Below are 21,571 nucleotides of genomic sequence, written 5' to 3' on the forward strand. Positions count from 1 at the left end.
CTCCTATTTGACCACTTCCAATTTGCCTTGATTCATGGACCTATGGAACAACAGACTGGTTCCAAATAGGGAAAGGAGTACGTCAAGGCTGTATATTGTCACCCTGCTTATTTAACTTCTATGCAGTGTACATAATGAGAAATGCTGGGCTGGAGGAAGCACAAGCTGGAATCAAGATTGCCGGGAGAAATATCAATAACCTCAGAAAAGCAGATGACACCACCCTCACGGCAGAAAGTGAAGAGGAACTAGAGAGCCTCTTGATGAAAGTGAAAGAGGCGAGTGAAAAAGTTGGCTTAAAGCTCAACATTCAGAAAACTAAGATCATGGCATCTGGTCCCATCACTTCATGGCAGATAGATGGGGAAACAGTGGAAACAGTGACTGACTTTATTTTTCTGGGCTCCAACATCACTGTAGATGGTGACTGCAGCCATGAAATTAAAACACGCCTGCTCCTTGGAAGAAAAGCTATGACCAACTTGAACAGCATATTAAAAAGCAGAGACTAGTTTGCCAACAAATGTCTGTCTAGTCAAAGCTATGGCTTTTCCAGTAGTCATGTACGGATGTGAGAGTTGGACTATAAATAAAGCTGAGTGCCGAAGAATTGAAGCTTTTGAACTGTGGTGTTGGAAAAGACTGTTTGGAGTCCCTTGATGTCAAGATCAAACCAGTCCATCCTAAAGGAAATCAGTCCTGAATATCCACTGGAAGGACTGATGCTGAAGCTGAATCTCCAATACTTTGGCCACCTGGCAAGAACTGACTCCTTGTAAAAGACTTTGATGCTGGGAATGATTGAAGGTGGGAGAAGAAGACGACAGAGGATGAGATGGTTGGATGGCATCACCGACTTGATGGACATGAGTTTGAGTAAGCTCCGGGAGTTGGTGATGGACAGGGAAGCCTGGCGTGCTGCAGTCCATGAGGTTGCAAAGAGTTGGACACGACTGAGCAATGGAAATCAAAAAGTTCTCCTGACTTTCTCCTTCACTCCCTCAAAACACCACCAGGCCAGTTGATTATTATGGGGTTGAGATGGAAGGGTGGTTTTACTAAACTTTCAAGGAGCATTTATTTTATTTAAACTACTTCAGAGGAAACAGAAGAAAATTATCTAGCTAATTTTATGAGGCTAACAGAACTTTGGTATCAAGACAGGATGAGAACAGTACAAGCAAAGAAATGCACAGGCAAAGTACATATATGGTTTAAATGCAAAAATCCTAATTAAAATGCTAGTAAATTGAATTCAGAATTAGATATATCTAGGAGGATAAAGTGGAAACTAAAAAATGCCTTTTTTGAGACTTTCCTGGAGGTCTAGTGGTTAAGACTCTGGGCTTCTGCAGGGGGCATGGATTTGATTCCCTGATCAGTAAACTAAGATCCCAGGATCCCACATGCTGCATGATGCAGCCAAATGCACAATAAAGAAAAAAAAATTTAATGCTTTTTTTGATATGAGCTCAGATGTCACACCCCAGTTTTCTCCTGGTCGTGCACACCAGCCCTGATTCAGTGCCTCCGTCACCTACACCAGGGGCATTATAGCTCAAGGTGAGGACCCCTGGGGGCCACCTTGGGGCTGGCTACCACCTCCAAGTGCCCTTTTGGAAATTAAAGAACTACATAGGATATCAGTTTCTCTAAGAGGTGCTACTGTAGTGTAATTTTTTAAAGCCCACGATTTGTTTAATCCATATCTGATCACTGTTGCTGTTGTTCAGTCGCTCGACTCTTTGTGACCCCATGGACTGCAGCACGCCAGGCTTCCCTGTCCATCACTATTTCCCGAGTTTGCTCAAACTCATGTTCATTGAGTCAGTGACGCCATCCAACCATCTCATCCTCTCTTGAGCCCTCCTCCTCCTGCCTTTAATCTTTCCCAGCATCAGGGTCTTTTCCAATGAGTCAGCTCTTCGCATCAGGTGGCCAAAGTATTGGACCTTCAGCTTCAACATCAGTCCTTCCAAAGAATATTCAGGGTTGATTTCCTTTAGGATTGACTGGTTTGATCTCCTTGTTGTCCAATGGACTCTCTAAAAGTCTTCTCCAACTCTTCTATTCATCTAATACCTACTGATTCCTCCATACCACACACTGGGAAATCTGCTTTCAGTTGTTTAGTTGAAGGATGTATTAAGGAACCCAGTGTTCATAGCACCTTAGAACTTGGGCCACATTTTGTAAAATAGCTTCCTTTTGAACTTTTTGAGTGTTTGGGATGTAATGGAACATCTGATTCATTTCTTGAGGCTAGTCAGTGAAAGCCCAGTATGAGGAAGTCCTTTCTGCTCAGGTGTTGGTGGCTCATCTCTTTAGACTCAAGATTAGATATGGTTCTCTAGCCTCCAGGTGTAGGTACAGGTCCGAAGGGAGCCCTGGGGGACACCATCCTGGGGAAAGGGCGGAAGGTAGAGTCAGAAACTCCTAAGTCTCCTTCAGCTTCTAAAATTCCCTTATCCGACTTCAGTTAACGCCTTTGGGCTTCTCTCTTTAAACTCCTGGCCTCTTGTTTGTTCTTCAAAAGGTATCAGCACTTTGAAAGAAACACTGGGTGGTCCTTTACAGCATGTAACGCTAAAATAAATTAATAACCCCCATTTAGCCCGGATCTTCCCTAGTGGCTCAGTGGTAAAGAGTCCGCCTGCAATGCAGGAGACCTGGGCTCGATCCCTGGGTCGGGAAGATCCCCTGTTGTAGCAAATGGCAACCCACTCTAGTATTCTAGGAGAATCCTATGGACATAGGAACCTGGCGGGCTACAGTCCATTGGGTGGCAGAGTCGGACTGGGTTTAGCGACTAAACAACAACTAGGCCGCGGGTTTTATACGTGGATAATTCCCAAGACTTCTCATGAAACAGGTAGTTCTAGGGTAGAGGAGGTCAGAGCCAAATTGGCATGAAAAAGTAAAGAGGTGTTACATCCGGTGAATCGGGAAATAATCGGTCTGAAAATGAAAAGGGGGGCCAAAAGAAAACACTAGGCTCTGTTTACAGTGAGAGTTTCACCCGTTCGGCTCTCGCCTCCAGGAAGCCTTCCTGGAGAGCGCCGCCTCTCCGCGGCCCCATCAGATCCTGGATGGACCAGGTCCCTGGTGGCCCGGCCATCGGTCTCGCTCTAAGCGCCCCCGGGCACCAGGCCCGGGCCGGGCGGGGGGCTTGTGCCCGCGGTGGGGCTGAGGCAGGCGGGGGACCGCGAACGCGCGCAGGACCTGGGCGCAGCGGAGCGGCGCCAACATCCAGTCCGGTGGTGACCAGGTGGAACAGCTCGAGGGGGACCGAGGGGAGCGCAAAGCCACGGCGGCGGCTGCGGAGTGGCACATCCCGCAAGCCCTTTTGTGCCAGGGGTTAGTTGGCGGCTTCCACGTGGCCCGGGCTGGGATGGTGGGTGGGGGAGGGGCGGGCAGGGCGGGGTCGTGGAGGGACCGGGCCGGAGCCTAGATAGGGGCGGGGCCGGAGCCCAGGTGGGGCGGGACCAGAGCCTAGGTGGGGCGGGGCCGGAGCCTAGGTGGGGCGGGGCCAGAGTTTGGGAGGGAAGGGGCCGGAGCCTAGGTGGGGCGGGGCCAGAGTTTGGGAGGGAAGGGGCCGGAGCCTAGGTGGGGCGGGAAGCCGAAGTCCCCGTCCAGCCTTCAGGGAGACTAGCCTGGCACCGATGGAACCTGAGTCCCTGGACTCAGCCTGCGAGAGAGGCGGGATGCGGGTGGGCTGGGGGGACCTGGCGTCGCTTCGTTTCTGAATGCGGCCTGCGAGATTCCCTGGACGTCGGCTTGTATTTCCTTCCTCTCTGTCATTGACGATGGGTCCCGGGTCTCTGAATGGACTCTCTGATTGCCCCGTTATTCTGCTTCCTGAATCCTTAGTGCCCTTTCTTTGGCTTCCCATTTTGGATTCTCCTGATACCGTCTCCCATGAACTGAACTCCCGTCCTCACCCCCACCCCCATCTTTAACAGCGCACAGAGGTCACGTGGTGTCTTGCACAGAACCCCACTCAGCGTCCGCCCAGACCCCCTCCTTACATCCATCATGAAAAGATCCAAAAGCGACGTTAGAGACCAGGTCCTCCAACTAGGTTCTCAAACCCGGCCCCGTGATCACCCGAGCCCCATCATCTCCTTTGGACGGGAATTTGTGGACATCCACCCTTTGGCCCAGCTCCCTCTTTCCCTCCTTCTGTTTATGACTTTTCTCCTGGATACTTAAAAGGTATTTATTTATGTCTTCCCTTTGTACTAAAAGGTGAGTGGTGATACCAGCACTATTGATGGAGAAGAAGTTAAAGAGGAGTGAGGGTGGTGGCTGGGGATGAGGGGTGGGGTTGTGGAGGAGACCAGGGGGATCTGAATGAAAGGCCAAGGGTGCAAGCACACCACCTGGGCTTGAAGAGAACGTGCAGCTTAAAGTAACTGCAGTATCCGGGGTGCTGTTTCTCCTCTCCTTTCTAACTTGGGGTGATCACGTTTTGCTCCATAAAGACCACCTTCTTATGTGTTACTTGTGTAATGCTGAGCCAATGAAAAGAAAAATTCAATGGTGATTTTTGGGAAATGAGTACGTCAAAGCTGTATATTGTCACCCTGCTTATTTAACTTACATGCAGAGTACATCATGAGAAATGCTGGGATGGATGAAACACAAGCTGGAATTAAGATTGCCGGGAGAAATATCAGTAACCTCAGACACGCAGATGACACCACCCTTATGGCAGAAAGTGAAGAACTAAAGAACCTCTTGATGAAAGTGAGAGAGTGAAAAAGTTGGCTTAAAACATGACATTCAGAAACCTGAGATTATGGTCCCATTACTTCATAGCAAATAGACGGGGAAACAATGGAAACAGTGACAGACTCTATTTTCTTGGGCTCCAAAATCACTGCAGATGGTGACTGCAGCCATGAAATTAAAAGACGCTTACTCCTTGGAAGAAAAGCTATGACCAACTTAGACAGCATATTAAAAAGCAGAGACATTACTTTGCCAACAAAGGTCTGTCTAGTCAAAGCTATGGTTTTTCCAGTAGTCATGTATGGATGTGAGAGTTGGATTATAAAGAAAGCTGAGCACCGAAGAATTGATGCTTTTGAACTGTGGTGTTGAAGAAGACTCTTGAGAGTCCCTTGGACTGCAAGGAGATCTAACCAGCCCATCCTCAAGGAAATCAGTCCTGAATATTCATTGGAAGGACTGATGCTGAAGTTGAAACTCCAATACTTTGGCCACCTGATGTGAAGAACTGACTCATTTGAAAAGACTCTGATGCTGGGAAGGATTGAAGGTGGGAGGAGAAGGGGATGACAGAGGATGAGATGGTTGGATGGCATCACCGACTCTATGGACATGAGTTTGAGTAAGCTCTGTTAGTTGGTGATGGATAGGGAAGGTTCCATGGGGCCACAAAGAGTCAGACACAACTGAGTGACTGAACTGAACTGAACTGGACTGAATGGTGATTTTTTCCATCTGCTTGGCAAATTAATACCTGAGAGGATAAAGGCTCAAGTTACAGGGGACCTTCCCCCAGATTAGCTCAGTAACTGTGTGGGGATAAGAAGTAACTGTAGGAGTTAGAAATCGCTTAGCCATTTGAATCTTGACACTAATCAACAAGATTCAAATGAGTGTCAGTAGACCAGAACCCTGTGCAAGAGAGCAAAATACACAAGGGTCTTTATGTCACAGCTTTAAGCTGAAGAGGATTGGGCAAAAGAAAAAAAAGAAGAAAAAAGCAAAAACAAAAACCCAAAGCATCAACTGAGGAGTGAAGAAAGGCAGTTGTGGGTAAACCCAGTTCAAAAATGATCACTTTGATGAGCTGGATAGTTGCTTGCAAGCCGAAGATGGGAAACGCTTGTCGTTTTAATAATGAATCATACAAAATATTTTCTAGACCGAGGGTATTTTAATTCCACTGCTCTCTTCTTTGTAATACGACCTGATTGGGGAACATGGCAAGGTCAAAATCTATCAATTTGAATCCTAACTCAGGCTTTCCCAGGCTGCATTACCCCTGGGGCAAGAGGAGGGGAGGAGGGGGAGCTACCAACCTCTCAGAGTCTCTGCTGGTTCATTAGCTAAATAGGATTGTGTGTGAATTACATAATAAACAGAGCATCTATACACCTGGTAGCTGCTATGAACAAATATAATTGTCATTACTAAAATTACTAGTCATATTAATAAACTACTTTGTTAGAAATCATGCCATGGCTTTAATGGGCACTCAGTATATATTTTGTTTTTAATTTTCTTTTTAGTACTTATTTTCTTGTCTGGGGAATCCCTTGGACAGAGGAGCTTGGTGGGCTAAAGTCCATAGGGTCTCAAAGAGTTGGACATGACTGAAGTGACTTAGCATGCACATGTGTTTAAAGAATAAATGAATCTCCTTAATACTGTCTGTGTCTAGTGTTTAGTCACAGACTTCCTGTTTTATCCTAAAGGCAATATCATACAAACTAAAATACTGGCATTTACTTACTTTTGATTTGTTCTATTTAAGAATAATAGAAAAATTTACAGACTGTGGCAAAAGAAGCTGGTACAACTCTGTAATCTTATGAAAGATAAAAGAATGAGAAAGGGAAACTCAGGACTGCCCAGAGTCACCGCTTGTCACTCATAAATCCTTGTTGATTTGGGGAGTTTCCCAGTTTGCCTGTCGTTCTCAAGGTCAAAATCCAGCTTTCCCAGGATGCCAAGGCACTTTGGAATGTTAGTGGAAGATATTCTTCTTGGCCCTGGAATCCTTACATCATCCTAGGGGCTGTTGCCGAGAGAGGAGAATAATTAAAGAGTAAGTAAATTAATATTGCTCTCATTCTCCTGGCAGGGGCCATACAATGGGATTTGCATTACAAAGGTGGAATTTACATGATAAAGAAGTCCCTTAAGTGTTTTATAACTCAATCCTTTTAGGCAAAGTCTGCTACAGACTTGCCTTGCCTGACTACACGTTCTTTATAAAGCATTCCAATTCCACAGAAAACTAAGTGAACAGTGATATGATGAATGCTTTTTGGAGTAAATCTTGAAGGACTTAATAAGTGGAAGGGCATGGCGGTGGGGGGGGCCCAGCGGGGTGGGATGTATGAACAAAAGCCTCTGGAGAAAGGTGTACAGTGGTTGGGAGTCTCTTCTCTAGTGCTGGTGTAGAGGTGGTTCATGTGCTCCGTCACTTCAGTCATGTCCGACTCTTGGCGACCCCATGGACTGTCGGCTCCTCTGTCCATGGGATTCTCCAGGCAAGAATACTGGAGAGGGTTGCCATGCCCTCCTCCAGAAATCTTCCCAACCCGGGGATCAAACGCGCATCTCTTATGTCTCCTGCATTGGCTGGCAGGTTCTTTACCACTAACAGTAGAGGTGGGAGATGGGAGAATTTGCTCTGGGGATAGGAATTCACTCACAAATGAAAAGGGGGAAGGGAGAGAGGGATAGGTTTCTGGGAATAAACCTTACAGCCCTGGACCAGAAGTTTAGCATGATGAGGAGCACATGGGAAAAAAGGACAGCATTCAAAAACAAGTCATTGTGTTGTTGACTTGAAAAAATATTCACAACCTAAAAGTTCAGAGTTATGTTTACGTGGTGGAAATTTTTAGGAATTCAAGACCAGGAGGCAGCATCTCAAGTGACCCTGAGAGAACTGCTCTGAGGAGGTGAGGGGAGGAGCCAGGTTATACAGAAGTTTTGCAACAAAGGGCAGGTAGTCTGAGCATCAAAAAATGATGGTAAATTAAAGAAAACCAGATCTCCTAAATTAAGGAATTTATCGATTTTCTGGGAAGATGCAAAAGTCTGGATTCACTGAAATCATCCCTTTTATATGCATCAAACCATCAAACCTGGGGTCAGTGTCCTATGTTCTTCACACCCTGAGCTTCCATGGGGCTCACCTTAGGGAGTGGCTGCAATCTGATGGCCTGTGTGTGCTCAGGTGCTCAGTTGTGTCCAACTGTTTGTGACCCCATGGACTGTATCTTGCCAGGTCCTTCTGTTCATGGAATTTTCCAGGCAAGAATACTGGAGTGGGTTGCCATTTCCTCCTACAGGGGATCTTCCCAACCCAAGGATCAAACCTGCGTCTCTTGCGTCTCCTGCACTGGCAGGCGGATTCTTTACCACTGTACCATCTGGAAAGCCCAAAGATATTTTTCTCCTTCCTGAGTGCCCTTAGGGTCCAGCAGCTCACATTCAGTTCAGTTCAGTTCAGTCGCTCAGTCATGTCTGACCCCATGAACCGCAGCACGCCAGGCCTCCCTGTCCATCACCAGCTCCCGGAGTCCATCAAAACTCATGTCCATTGAGTCGATGATGCCATCCAACCATCTCATCCTCATCGTCCCCTTCTCCTCCTGCCCCCAATATTTCCCAGCATCAGGGTCTTTTCAAATGAAAAGCTCTTCCCACCAGGTGGCCAAAGTATTGGAGTTTCAGCTTCAACATCAGTCCTTCCAATGAACACCCAGGACTGATCTCCTTTAGGATGACTGGTGGGATCTCCTTGCAGTCCAAGGGACTCTCAAGAGTCTTCTTCAACACCCCAGTTCAAAAGCATCAATTTTTTGGCGCTCAGCCTTCTTTATAGTCCAACTCTCACATCCATACATGACCACTGGAAAAAACCATAGCCTTGACTAGACAGACCTTTGTTGACAAAGTAATGTCTCTGCTTTTTAATATGCTCTCTAGGATGGTCATAACTTTCCCTCCAAGGAGTAAGGGTCTTTTAATTTCATGGTTGCAATCACCATCTGCAGTGATTTTGGAGCCCAGAAAAATAAAGTCAGCCACTGTTTCCACTGTTTCCCCATCTATCTGCCATGAAGTGATGGGACCAGATGCCATGATCTTAGTTTTCTGAATGTTAGGCTTTAAGCCAACTTTTTCACTTTCCTCTTTCACTTTCATCAAGAGGCTCTTTAGTTCTTCTTCACTTTCTGCCGTGAGGGTGGTGTCATCTGCACATCTGAGGTTATTGATATTTCTCCCAGCAATCTTGATTCCAGCTGTGCTTCCTCCAGCCCAGCGTTTCTCATGATGTACTCTGCATATAAGTTAAATAAGCAGGGTGACAATATACAGCCTTGACATACTCCTTTTCCTATTTGGAACCAGTCTGCTGTTTCATGTCCAGTTCTAACTGTTGCTTCCTGACCTGCATACAGGTTTCTCAAGAGGCAGGTCAGGTGGTCTGGTATGCCCATCTCTTTCAGAATTTTCCACAGTTTATTGTGATCCACATAGTCAAAGGCTTTGGCATAGTCAATAAAGCAGAAATAGATGTGTTTTTTTGGAACTCTCTTGCTTTTTCATTGATCCAGCGGATGTTGGAAATTTGATCTCTGGTTCCCCTGCCACGTTGGAGGGCTACAATCCCTGATGACTGTGCCATCCTTGCTTGCTGATAGGGCAGGAAATACTCCATTTCTCAGTGTCTTCATGGCTGTTCCAGAATTTCCAGTATGGGAGGTGATACCTCTTTCCAGATACCTCAGAATATTTGTCTGGAAGTTCCCTGCAGGGCAAATGCTGCTTTTACTTAGATTACATCTTTATTCGGAGTGGCTCACTGTAGATTAAAGAGATAGGAGTGACTAACTTGCTGCCTCTCCCTACCACCGCTTCATTATTTAGATTGCTTTGATTAAAAAAAAAATGCAAATTGCCAAAAAATGAGATTTTGTTATAAAGATATTAAGGAAATTAGAGTCCTAGTTACCTCCCACAGAAACCCAGCCGCCCTCACAGAGACTGTAAAAGAATCACAGTTGGTGGCAGAGCAGAAAAGGACTGCGGACCCAGGCTCCCACAGGAATCCTCTATTATCCTCCTTGGGGACTTGGGGTCTTTGTGTTCTGTTCCCACTGCTGTTGCTTGTCCAGGCGATCTTGCTTCCTTCCAGGGTCTCTTTGATATCAGCTGTCTGTCTTTGTGACGCTCAGTCACACCTCCCTGGAAAGAATATAGTCTTGGTCTCCATGACCCCAGAAAAGGCCCTTTTCCCCTCCAAGGTTGCAGGGGAGGGAGTCACCCTGGAAGACTGCTTTTTAGAACCATCTGGGGCTGTTTCTCAAAGCAGGGTGTGTAGGAGGCACCTTTGGATAAGGGTCTTGGCCTCCCCAGGAAATCTGCTGCTCTCCACTCTGAGAGTGTGCTCAGATTCACAGTTTAATGACTGGGGAACTGGCCCAGCTCTCCTCAGTCTCAGAACCCACTGAATGTGTGGGTGGGAAAAGGGCCTCAGAGGGTTTGAGAAATCATATCATCTTAGAGAACAATCACCCTTCATACCATCGCTGGGTATTGGGACATTCAGCCTACCTTGCAAAATGACAGAATGACAATACAACAGCAAGGAAGGTTTAAAGAGTCCGAATGCAGATCACCACTCTAGAACTGGGACCAGATTTCATCTGCCCATATTTAGCAGCAGTCCAGGGGTGTATTGCCGTTTCCTTCTCTAGGAGATCTTCCCAATCCAGGGATTGAGGCTGCATCTCCTGCATTGGCAGGCGGATTCTTTACCGCTGAGCCACCTGGGAAGCCCGCTGGAAAATATTAGAGACTGTATTAATTTAATTGACTGCCTTTGCAACTATGGTATATGAAACACATCTGAATTTTGGCTCCCGAATGAACATTTCTATGCTCAGTGTCAAGTTTATGAACACTTTCTTCAGAGGGAGTTGTAACATGACCAAGTGTGTGAGCTAAATATGGACAGTTCCCTTTGATGGAGATTTCCTACCTGAAGGAACTTCCCCTGCTCTTAGCATCACATATATGTCCTTTTCCTCCCTGTGAGGAGGGAGGTGCTTCTAATATAACTGGTCACACTTTACAGATGAATCATTTATTTCTATGGAACAAACCACCTTGAAACTTAGCAGACAATGACTATTTGTTCAGGTCTGGAGGGGTGGGTGGCAGTCAGGGGCTTACGTAGGGCTCAGCAGGTCAACATTTCTCTGCTCTGAGATGTTAGGGGCCTTAGTGAATCTGTATGTCTGAGACTGGCTGGGAAGCTTTTTTAAAAAATAATATTAGCATCACTAAGCTGGAAAATCCAAGATGGCCTTATTCACACGACTGGGGTCCTGGTGCTTGCTGTTGGCTGGGGGGTCTTGGGTTTCTCTCTGAGTGGTCCCCCTCTGTCTTTCTCCATGGTCCTTTATCCTTTGGTAGTCTAGCCTCAGCTTCTTCAACTAGTGGCTGGTGTCTGAAAGCGTAAACATGGAAGCTGCAGGGCCTCCTAAGGCAGAAGCCTGAAAGTCACATAGCATCACTTCTGCTGCATTCTCTTGGGCAAAATAAGGCACAGAGACAGCCTAGGTTGCAGGAGAGAGGAGATGGAGCTGCTTGTACACACAGGGAGGGGAGGATCATCTACTGTAGGATGTGAGCTTATTGAAAATGGCAGAACCACCTTCTGTATTGAGGGTGACCCTCAAGTTTATGCTTGCTATTACCTCAGATGTCTCAGTAACAGAGAGGTCAGCACTGGAGTTTTGCTTTGATTAGAAATGTTTTCTGTTGAGATGAAATCTGCTCCCAGTTCTAGAGTGGTGATCTGCACTCGGACTCTTTAAACCTTGCTACTGTTACGAAATACACTATTTTTCCTTCTCTTTGTCTCTCTCTATGGTTTTTTTTTTTTTTTTTGGTGACACCGCATGGCATGTGGGATCCTAGTTTCCCGATCAAGGACCAAATCCTCACCCCTTGCACTGGAAGCTCAGAGTCTTAACTGCTGGACCCCAGGGGAAGTCTCCTATTTTTTCATTTCAAGGATTGACTGATGATGATTCAGACAGAAGACCTCAGTGGTCAAGGACACATTCACCTTTCTGCTGTAAAATGTTTGTGCCCTGGGACAGGACCGAGGAGAATGTTGCAAAGATTCAGAGCGAAGGCCCTTAGAGTAAATACCCTCTCTCCGTGGACCTGTCTCCCGTAAAATGATGATGCTCACAGCACCAAACGATAATTTTTCTTCTTACCTCTCACCCTTTCAAACATGAGTCATTCTAACTATTTATCCTTTTTCTACCCGGATTCAGTTAATGAATTATCATCCAAAAAATACATTTTATAGGATTATACCTTTATCATTTTCAAAAAATAGAAACAGTACTGAGAAACTTTTCAGAAAAGCTTGAGCCATCAGAATGCTTAGCAATGGGCTCCTGGACCCTCTCTTCTTCTGGTTAACTGAATATTGAGCTGTCATCATTTCACCTCCTGTTGGAAAATAGTTCTTGTTCAGTCACTAAGTTGTGTCCGATTCTGTGACCGCACAGACTGTAGCCCACCAGGCTCCTCTGTCCATGGGATTTCCCAAGCAAGAATACTGGGTACATTACCATTTCCTTCTCTAGGAGATCTTCCCAATCCAGGGATTGAGGCTTCATCTTCTGCATTGGCAGGTGGATTCTTTACTGTTAAGCAACAAGGGAAGCCCACTGGAAAATATTAGAGAATGAATTAATTTAATTGACTGCCTTTGCAACTCTGGTATATGAAACACGTCTGAATTTTGACTCCCGAATGAACATTTCTATACTCAGTGTCAAGTTTATGAATGCTTTCTTCGGAGGGAGCTGTGACATGACCAAACGCATGAGCTAAATGTGGAGTTCCCAGAAAGTGACTTGTTGACAGAGTCTGAGTTTTAGTGTAACTTTCCTCTTCTGGATAAAATTAAACACAGCCCCTCTTTTCAAAGAATGCTACCTACTTGGAGATTTTACTATCAACAGAAACAAATACTTTCAACCAAAATGAAGGGAAATTATTTTGTCATTGAATCATGGAGAATTTTACTCTTGTTTCATCTGACTCTTCAAGAGGAAATCAGTAATTAGTATGAGGTTGGTATGCAATAACACGGAACCCCACTTCTTCCTGATAGGAAGTCCCGAACAATAGGGGATATGAACTTTTACTGGACTATTATTATAATGCATAGGCATACCTGTCCAGACACATTCTTCCTGGAACTTCCATTTCTGTTAAACTTTTTATCTTTCACACATTTCCCTGTCAGAGTCTGAATGCCCTCTGAAAGATAAGATTTGCACTTATAACTATAAATGTAGTTCCAGGACTAGGTGATATTTGGATTTGATTGAATAAAGTTGAACTTTGAAGAAGACTTACTTGATTAGTATTTTAAAAAGAAAACCCTTCCAATACAGTGTCATTATTTATCCAGTCAAGTATGGCTTACAGACTAAAAATTCCATGTGCATTTTCCAACTTACATGTAAAATCAGGAAGTGTGGTAAGCAGAGATATTCTGCAGTTATAAAAGATAGAGCTCTTTCTATAGTTAAAAAACTACGTATATATATTTTGGATGTTACATCAAATCGTTCCACAGCTGTCTCTGTTGTTTCCTCTGTGTTTGGCCTTTATAAGTTCCTTTATCTTTCTGTTCATTTGTTAATTTATTCTCCAAGCTTTGAAAAACCTGGTATATATTGGGCATTGGAGATCTAAGGATGAATACAGCTGTAGTCATTCCCCTCTGGAGACAGACGCTGAAGGAGAGTTAGCAATAGGCCAAGTGTTATCACATTAGTATGAATGTGGGGAACTTTGGGGAAGTCAGGGAGGGCTTATTAGAGGAAGAAGTTCCTATGCTGCATTCCTAAGAAATAGCAGGAATTCACCAGATACAAAATGGGGGCAAGGTGGGCATGCTTGGGTGCACGTGTGGATCAGGCCTAGGGATTTGGATTTGGAACTTACCATGGCATAGGGCACAGGAGAAGCCATACATGGTAACATATATGCCATTTATATATTCATTTATATATACCTCTTCTCACACAGGTCACATGTTCAGAAAAGAAAGGGAGGAAAGACAAAGACCTGGGCAAGACTCCCTGGAAATGTGGGTCTGGAGGACTTTGGACCTTTCCCTCTGGAGTGAGGTGACAATATTTTATTGAGCCTGAAGTTGTCCTATTTGTGTTTGGATGATCTGTTAGAAGGCCAGCACATCTGAGGGGGCAGTGGTTCCTGGGGATAGGAAGAAAGAGCCACCCCGAAAGGATGGTTGGGGATGAAAATCAGTTTTGAGGAATTTGCAGAGGAGTGTTCCTAGGCGGAGGAGCACCATGGCAAGGTCAGTGTCAGATGGACGCTGTGAATAGCATGGACTATGGGAATGCGAGCTAGATCTGGGTTGAAGAGCAGCTGCTTCTAAAAATAGCTGCTGTTAATTGAGCATTTACCGTGGGCCTCATCCCGCTAAGCCTCTCAGATGCATGTATTAATCCTCACGGCAACCTCGAAAGTGGGTACTAGTGTCATCTGCCCCTCCCCAGTTGTGAAGCCTCTTAAAGAGATGACATTACTTGCCTCACATCACACAGTAGTGAATGGCAGTGAAGACTGTGATGATTCTGTGATGGGTGCCTGCCTCCTGGGGCTGCAGTTGTTGTTATGAGCATATGGGTTAGGTTTCATCAGGAAACAGATGGGACCTTCCAACTGGGTAATTTGGGAGTGAATCTAAAACAATGGGGCTTCCCTGGTGGCTCAGATAGTAGATAATCTGCCTGCAGTGCAGAAGATCCAGGTTCATTCCCTGGGTCAGGAAGATCCTCTGGAGAAGGCTATGGCTACCCACTCCAGTATTCTTGCCTGGAGAATTCCATGGACAGAAGAGCCTGGTGGGCTACAGTCCACGGGGTTGCAGAGAGTCGGACAGGACTGAACAACTAACACTTTCAAGATACCGTATCAATAATAAAGAAACTAAATGGGAAGGTTTAGGGAAGTCACTAAGAGCAGCGCAAGACCTCCAGGCAAGGAGTTGGTGTGCTAGGAGGGGAGAGGACAGCGGGGAATCTTGGATAGGAGCTGTGACCTTCATAGGTGGCCTGAAGCTGACCCTGAGATGACCCTGCAGGGAGGGAGCCAGAGGAATGATATCCTGCCCTCATAGTCCTGCAGCTCTCAGATCCCATCATTGCCCAAACAACCAGACGCTAAGGGCAGGAGGTCAGTCTCAGGACTCAGAGCAGGGTGGAGAAGGGTGGAGGATGGAGCAGGGGGATAGTGAACGCTTCCAACACAGTCAGGCCAAGGGAGCTGGACCGACAAAAGCTGAGAAGCAAGGCCAGGTAGAGTTTGTGGTCCAACAAGCCTGATGCTATCCTCAGGGCAGACGAATGGGACCTGTGGTGCTGGGCCAACCCAGGAAATCTGGCCCAGGGCATCTTTGTGGTCCCTTTTGGGCCACAACCCCCTCAGACATCTCTCAATTCTTGGATGCAGAGGGTCGACAGTGAAACAAACCCTACACTAGTCAGGGCGATGGGCTCTTGGTTCCCAGGACCTCAGGATCCACCATGGGACTTCCTGGCGCCTGTTAAAGAGAAACTGTTGTCAGATTTCTCCAGCTGTTCCCAGTGGTCAGGTACATGTGGACAAAGAGATGCTAGGTTATGACCTGGAGACCATTTAGAAAGGCTCCCGTCTTCATCCTTCAGAGAAGAGAGAGATGCATGTGTGTGTGTCTGTGCCAGTGTGTGTGAGTGAGTGAATGAAAGAGAAAGAGAATGAATGAATGAATGGGCTGGATCTCATAGGATAAAACTGATGTCAGAGCTGGGGTTAGAGCCTTTTTTGGTGCCCTCTGCAAAGTTTTATTATGCATGCTCCCTACTGCCCTGGAGCACCAGGACCCATACCTAGAATTGTCAAATTCTGATTTGGGTAGGTCTGGATTCCATTCATTCATTTGTGAAAATTAACACAACAGGAGTATTTATTCATATCTTGCAATGAGCAGGAAGCTAAATTAGATGAAAGTGAGAAATGATCGCTGCAGACATTTTTTGAGGGGGATGAAACTGTGGTGAACAGTTTCTATTGGCTGACCATCAGCCATGTACCTGCCGACCTGCACAGATCACCAGGGACACCTGTGCCCCCCAGTGGGTTCTGAGCTGGTAAACTGAGTTGCCAGTTCCCCTGGGTTTTGCTTAAGAACAATTCTTATGTTAGTTCTTCCACCTGGAATATGTCTTTTCCTTTTCATGATACTGGATTCTTCTTTTACTTAAAAATTGCTATCATTTCAGTTTATGCCTTTTATAGTAAGGATACTCCAAACTTGTGTGGATGGGACACACAAGTTGGAAGATACATAAATGTAAGTAGAAGCCCTCCAGGCCCCTCTGTCCATGGAATTCTCCAGGCCAGAATACTGAAGCAGGTAGCTGTTCCCTTGTCCAGGGGATCTTCTCAACCCAGGATTGAACCCAGGTCTCCCACGTTGCAGGAGGATTCTTTACCATCTGAGCCACCAGGGAAGCCCAAGAATACTGGAGTGGGTAGCCTATCCCTTCTCCAGGGGATCTTCCCGACCCGGGAATCAAACTGGAGTCTCCTGCAGTGCAGGCAGATTCTTTACCAGCTAAGCTACCAGGGAAGCCCTTGAACCTTACGTACTAGAACTGTTTTTATGGAAGTTGAAATATTTGATTAATTTACAAGCTGTCCTTCCATGATCATTTAGGAATTTAGCATAACTAAAGAGACTGTATTTAGTAGTTTGCAAAATTTCTCAAATCTATTGGATTGACCGAGAAGTTTCCACAGCATCTTATGGAAAAATCTGAATGAGTTTCTTGGCCAAATCAATATTTCATAAACAATTTTTATTTTGGCATATGATAATTCAAAGCAATTCATAGCCTTTAAAAAATTCCCTGGTGGGCTAATGGTAAAGAATCTGCCTGCCAATGCAGGAGACACAAGAAATGCAGGTTCAATCCCTGGTCTGAGAAGATCGCCTGGAGAAGGAAATGGCAACCCACTCCAATATTCTTGCCAGGAGAACCCCATGGTCAGAGAGGCCTGGTGGGCTACAGTCCACAGGGCTGCAAGAAGTCGGACATGACTGAATGATTGAGCATTACACTACAAAAAATTATTAGAGGTGGCTAGTGCCAAATATTGAGAAGAAAAACAGGAAACCCTTGTTCTAAATTGGCATCTTCTTTTGTTCAGTCAAATCAGCATCAAAGCTTGTGGGATTTAATACTCAAGAGGAAAATGTCTCTTCTGACTCCATTGATTTCATCATTTTAATGCAGGTGGAGCTTTGATTCTGTTGAGCCAGTTAAGCCGTGTTCTTGGTCTTCCAGTGCTTTATCTTAATACCAGGCAAATCCATCATGGCTAGCAAATGTTTACTGAACAGAACCCAATTTATTGAGCATTCCTAGGTGCATGCAACCATGCCAGGCATTGCAGAGAGCAGAACAGGCTGGTAAGGCAGCATCTCCACTGCATGGAGGTTTAGAGTCTCTTGAAGGAGATATCACTATCAGTGAAATGACTGGGAAATGGTTAAGTAGAATGAACACGTGCCGACTACTTATGGTGTTGAGTTGCTTAGCTCTCTGCTCTGGACTGTCTCTCTATACTCACTTCCTTGGTGATCTCACTCAAGGCTTCTTATTTTAAGTTAAATGATTTTATTATGATAAGTAAGATTATATTGTACAGTGTTGCGATTTAAAAAATAGTCAAATCTCACTTATGGCTTTTAATGGCTTTAAATACCATTGATATGCTGCTGACTCTCAAATGTGTGTCTTCCACTCCAAGTTGTCCCAATGCATCTCAAACTCATAGCCCAGACCCAACTTACTCCATGACCAGGTACCGTCCTCGTGGGCAATGACATCACTGTCCACCCGGCTGTTCAAGCCAGAAACCTGGAGTGTCTAATTTCTCTCCTTCCCTCACCCTTCTTATCCAGTTTACTCCAAGCCTGGCTGACCCCACCTCCTCTACCTCCCAAATAATTCACGGATTTTTCACATCTCTGCTGCTTCCCTCACTGCATTGTAGTAGGAGCCTCCTAACTGGTCTCCTGACCCAACCCATTCTCCTCTGTGGTTACTGCCAAAAACATAAGTCAGAGTCTGTCACTTATTTGAAATCCTTCACTAGAGTCTATATGTGGGTTAAAGTTGGATAGAACCATGCATGTGTACAAATGAATAAACGCATATAAAAAATCTGTAAAGCTGAATAGGATCTGTAGTCTACTTAATGATGTTGTATTGATGTCAGTCTCCTGGTTTTGATATTAGTCTCTTGTAAGATCCTGCTCTTGGGGGAAGCTGGGTGAAGGGTACATGGGAATCTACACAACTTCTTATGAGTTTATAATTAGTTAAAAAATCAGATTGAAAAAATGTGCTCAAGAATGAAGAAAACCACTGGCTTTGTACTGCAGCGAATCCAGCTCCTTACCATGGGCTATGGAAATCACTAACTGCTGTGGTTCCTGCCAACCCTTTTCCAACTCCTCCCAATGTCATTGTTCCATCAGTTACACTTTCTCAGGTACAAGGGATTCCTGGCAGTTCCTAAGACATAGTGAACACCTTTCTGCTGCAGGATATTTGCATATGCTGTTTCATGTGCCTACACATGGTATCCCCATGGCTGGTTCTCCTTCATCCCTTGGAAATGTCTTTCCTGGCACCTGACACCTATATAGGACCCCACTTGGCTCTTTTCCTTAATAGAACTCTTTGAGTTCTGTAAGGAGAGCTTGCCTAGTATTCATTGGAACATATAGCCTAGTGAGAAAACATCAATGATCATGTTTGTTTTACTTACTACTGTATCCTTGGTCTCCAGCGTGATGTGTGGCCAGTCAGTGCAGTTCAGTCACTCAGTTGTGTTCGACTCTTTGCAACCCCATGAATCGCAGCATCCCAGGCCTCCCTGTCCATCACCAACTCCCGGAGTTGACTCAAACTCATGTCCATTGATTCGGTGATGCCATCCAACCATCTCATCCTCTGTTGTCCCCTTCTCCTCCTGCCTTCAATCTTTCCCAGCATCAGGGTCTTTTCAAATGAGTCAGTTCTTCACATTAGGTGGCCAAAGTATTGGAGTTTCAGCTTCAGCATCAGTCCTTCCAATGAACTTTCAGGACTGATTTCCTTTAGGATGGACTGGTTGGATCTCCTTGCCGTCCAAGGGACTCTCAAGAGTCTTCTCCAACACCACAGTTCAAAAGCATCCATTCGGTATTCAATACATATTGTCTGATAAAAAGAGCAAACAAACATTATTAGGGTCCCAGAAAATGAAGATGTCAGTGTTGAAAGGAGCTTGAGGAAAACATTTTATAGAGCTTGCTAAAATTTGAATTAATAATGAGTATCTGGTGTAAATGTTGTATTCCATGAACTAGTACTCAGCCATAAAGAATGAAACCACCATAAAGAATGAAACAATGTCATTGACAGCAGCATGGATCTACCTACAAATTATCATACTAAGTGAAGTAAGTCAGAAAGAGACAAATATCACATGATATCACTTATATGTGGAACCTAAAATATGACACACATGAACTTATTCACAAAACCGAAACAAACACACAGACATAGAGACCAGACTTGTGGTTGCCAAGGGGGAGAGAGTAGGGGAGGGATGCGTTGGGAGTTTGGGAATGCAAACTATTATATTATATATGTGTATATATATATATACACACACACACACATATAACTGATCCCTGTACACCAGAAACTAATACAACTTTGTAAATCAATTATTCTTCAATAACAGAAATTAAAATTTAAAAATTCTATCTTCAAAATATAAATGTGTATCATGGATAAGTACAATTCCATTTTATGTTTTATCTGTTTTGAAATTTTGCAATCTATTTTAAAACCAATAGCAGGAACTACTGCAATGTCTAATATTTTAAGTCTCCCCCTATAACATTTGAATTTATTTAAACTCATTTTTTTCTGATATTTTTGTGCGGGTAAAAGGAGGGAGATGATGCATATAAGTTACTTTATTTAAATATATGTTTCTCCTTATTGAAGTTCAATGTGCACATTTCAGATAATTTGGAAAATACAGAAAGATAAAAATAGAAAGAAATGTCAGTTATCCTATTCTCCAGCGATCATCACTGTTCACACTTTTATTTTCTTACTGCTCTATGAATATTTCTCTACCCAAGTTAGAAACATACTATATATGAAATATCATACCTTGGCTTTAAAATTTTAACATTAACATAAGCAGCTTTTCATCAGTAGATACTTTTTGAAAAAAGCTTTTCAAATGATAATGCCATAGTTTACAGAGTGAGGTGCACTGCAGTTTATTATTGTCCAATTTGAAATTTAGGTTGTGTTTTTTCCCCTTTCACAGATTTACAATGGGATGACTATTTCTGTCCACAAATATTTGTCAAAGTTTCTAATATTGGCTTAGAATAACTTTTTAGAAAGAGGATTATTGAGAACATTTTTAAAGTTTTTGATAATATTTGGCCCAATTGTTTTCCAAAGGAAAAAAGAAAACAAAGACACAAATCAAAATCTGCATCTCCCTAGCTATTCCTTTATTACAGAGCCACTGCGGCATTTTATTCTAAACCCAAACTGATATGACCCAGCCCATGTGAGATCCCTTCCAAGAGATGTATTATGTAGGTACCAGAAGGCCTCACACTGGGCTGATCCTGCATAAGAAATGATCTCAATGCATGGATAACCCAGGCAGGATCATCCCGTCTCGTGCATGTTTACTTCCTCATTATTCCAGGGAGAAGCATTAGTATTCAGGTCTGGTTTCCTAAGCCTTCAGTTGGCGAGAAAAGTGAAGGAAGTGGGTTAGTTTAAATTCCCAGGGTATTCCTTTGCATCAGTAAAAGTAACAATGTTTGAATAGATACCTGTATTTCAGCCTGGGCCCCAGGTGCCTGAAGAATTTAGGGCATGATTAAAAGAGTTGAAAGGAAGCAGTGTCAAAAGACCTAGAAAATCTAGTGTGTCGAGAATGAAAACAGGATTTCAAGCCTTTGAACTTCACATGCCATTCACAGCTGTGCATCCTGGCAGATTTGGGCCACTGGGTAAACATCTTTGGAAGAGAAGCATTTGACCTTTGAGAGAAAACTTTTTTGCACCTGAAGGAAGATGAAGGACTGCAGTGACAATAGGCTGATGAGTTTTCTGGAAATCAGTTATTTTTATTTTTAATGAGGTAGGACATGACTGCACAAGTGAATCAGTATTTTTGGCTCTTCCATCTGTGTCTCAAGTACTAAGTTTCAAAATTGTGTTGGCCGAACACAGTGAAGGGTTTTTCACAGTTTTGATTGTGATGATTACCAACAAGTAAACAATGTGTGTCTGTGTGTGTGTGTGTGTGTGTGTGTGTGTGTGTGTGTACACAGTGAGCACGGATGTTAGAATTATATATTCTGTAGACCAGGGAATCCAATATATCCAGGTAGGTTGGAAGTTTCTGCTCAGAGCTCTTAAGAGCCTCAGTGGTGACGAAAGAGGAGTCACTCAGTAACCTCAGAACAACAAAGCTTGGCATAAATATCCCTGTCTTCAAAACAGCAGTTCTAGTGGAGTTCTGTTTCTTTACCTCTGTATTTCCTGTTGTTCCAGAGCTTATGTGGCCAACAGAGATACAAATCACTGTGCTATGCATGTGGCATGCTTTCCTTTGAAGGAATGCTAGGGTGTAACTA

General features: G+C 44.3%; 1 protein-coding gene across 1 annotated transcript in view; it reads left to right on the plus strand.

Annotated features, from left to right (window-relative positions):
- Positions 1–3,256: 3,256 nt before the first annotated feature.
- Positions 3,257–21,571, plus strand: part of FAM124B (family with sequence similarity 124 member B) — a 52,086-nt gene continuing 33,771 nt past the window's right edge. Inside the window, exon 1 of the mRNA XM_043909868.1 lies at positions 3,257–3,357. The gene's annotated coding sequence lies outside the window, so the exon portion shown is untranslated. The remainder of the gene's footprint in view (positions 3,358–21,571) is intronic.

The sequence above is a fragment of the Cervus elaphus genome, chromosome 8 (assembly GCF_910594005.1).
Source record: "Cervus elaphus chromosome 8, mCerEla1.1, whole genome shotgun sequence".
Taxonomy (NCBI): Eukaryota; Metazoa; Chordata; class Mammalia; order Artiodactyla; family Cervidae; genus Cervus; species Cervus elaphus.